Genomic DNA, 1,958 nt, shown 5'->3' on the forward strand with positions numbered 1-1,958 from the left:
TTCGTCGCTGCCGCCTGTAATGCCAGAACATAGCCAGTAAGGAGTGCATATCTCCGGTTCTGGTGTTAAAGGCAGTGATGACCAATGGCAAAAAGGCAGATAAATGGATCGCGAAAATCATTCATTACAAAATGCAAGCTTCTGTTTTTGCGCACAAGAGGCCATTTGGGAGAGTTTGTGACACTCTTTCTTCGTGAAAGCCCTGGCCATTAACGCTGTTAAAATTCGACGCTGAACTCCTCGTAACAATGCCACATTTTTTTGCGGGGTTGGCTGCGACGTGTCACATCTTCAATGCCTTGACTTGGATTTGCTGAACAGGCTTTAGGCTTGGTGCAGCCTTTGTAAGTTCAATAATCCCCATGCATACTTATGCTCACTTTCCCATATATGTGAGAGTGTTGTTGGCGCTGCTGTGGATAAACTTAACAGGTTAGAATGGTCTGCAATGGGCAAGAGCTTTGGTTACAATTTGTGATTAGCTCCAGCCTGTCACGCATCATTCTGCTGTGCGAAATGTTTTCTTTACAACTAGCATTTTATTTCCTTACGCTGCTTGGAGTATTTAAAATGCTGTCACATTTTAGTTAAACAGGCTTAGTCCAGTGCTTAATCCTAACAGCTTGGAAACTATGTTCTGTAAAGCTCCTGCTCGTTAATACCTGCCATGCCTTGCATCACCAAGGGTGTCCTTCAGCTGCTGCAGGCATATCTTTGCCTTTTGTAAGTTAAAGCAGTGAACACATCGATATTTGTTGCAATAGAGGAATGAATATAGCGTTCGTCCGATTGTTGCCTGCTGATAATGTGGGAACTGTGCGAACTGCGATTAAATTTATTGGCACCAATAAACACGTAAGTACTGAACAAGAGCTCCAATTATACTCTTGTTTCCGTTTAAAATGTGCCGAAAATAGACCTTTACGGAATCAATAAAGCCTAACACGTCAAGAACCTCCCATGATCGACTTCAAAAACCTTTGACATCAATACCATGTGAGGAAGATTTTGTGTGAAATTTGGAAATAAAATGTTAAAACCCACTTGTCCACTAGTTCGATTCTTTTTCTTGCAGTTACGCAACGCTTGCCTGTAGCTGGTTGCTCTCTAGCCAGCCTGGAAGCGCTTCTGTTTGTTGTCAGGTGTTTTGAATGACAAGTGTTCGATTGTGAATCCTTGAAGCTTCTAGCATGCAATTTCCCGAAGTTTAAGCTTGAGTAGTTTATCATCATCACATTATTTAAGCAGCTTCCGTAAACAGAGTGTAAAATCTCCAGACAGCCGAAGTGTGTTGTGTTGTGTTGGGTTTAATGGCGCATAAGCGACTAAGGCTATCATGCGCCAAGCTCAAGGTATGGAAAAATTGGTTTGAGCAGAGTTTGCAAACAAAGTGGATAAAAACGGTGGTGTAAAGGGCCTAAAAGTAATTTTTTTTCTACCTAGTAGATGAAAGACAAGAATTTTAGAGATGTCTGTTAGCAGAAATTTTTAAAGGTTGGGTAACCGCCGCGGACATACTTGGCTCGGCAAGGGTTTCCCAGGCAGCCGGAGTAGCGCACTTGTTCCAAAAAGCCCCGCGCTGTTTCATTCTGGTCATATTTTGGTGGTTAGAGCTCTCCATTTGTTTGAAGACGCTGCCGTTGGGTTCTATATCAGGCGAACATACCACGAATAAGGTTACAGAGGTGTTTAGGTACGGATTTTCTTTCTAACAGATAAGAATGTCGGTGACAGCTTTTCCTAACATAACTTAATCAGGTAAGTTACCTGGGCTTTAGGATATCCACCACTACTCTTGGCGTGGCACGTTTTTGCTGAAGACTCCATTACGACATTGCATTGCTGTCACGTGACTGACGTGAGCCTGTGCTTCGTACGAGAGAGAGAGAGAAAGAGAGAGAACTTTAATTAAAAAGAGAGAACTGAGCAGGCGTTTAAATTCGCTGAGTTGCTGCTCT

This window comes from Amblyomma mixtum, chromosome 8 (assembly GCF_055824585.1).
Source record: "Amblyomma mixtum isolate Tamu chromosome 8, ASM5582458v1, whole genome shotgun sequence".
In the NCBI taxonomy this organism is placed as follows: Eukaryota; Metazoa; Arthropoda; class Arachnida; order Ixodida; family Ixodidae; genus Amblyomma; species Amblyomma mixtum.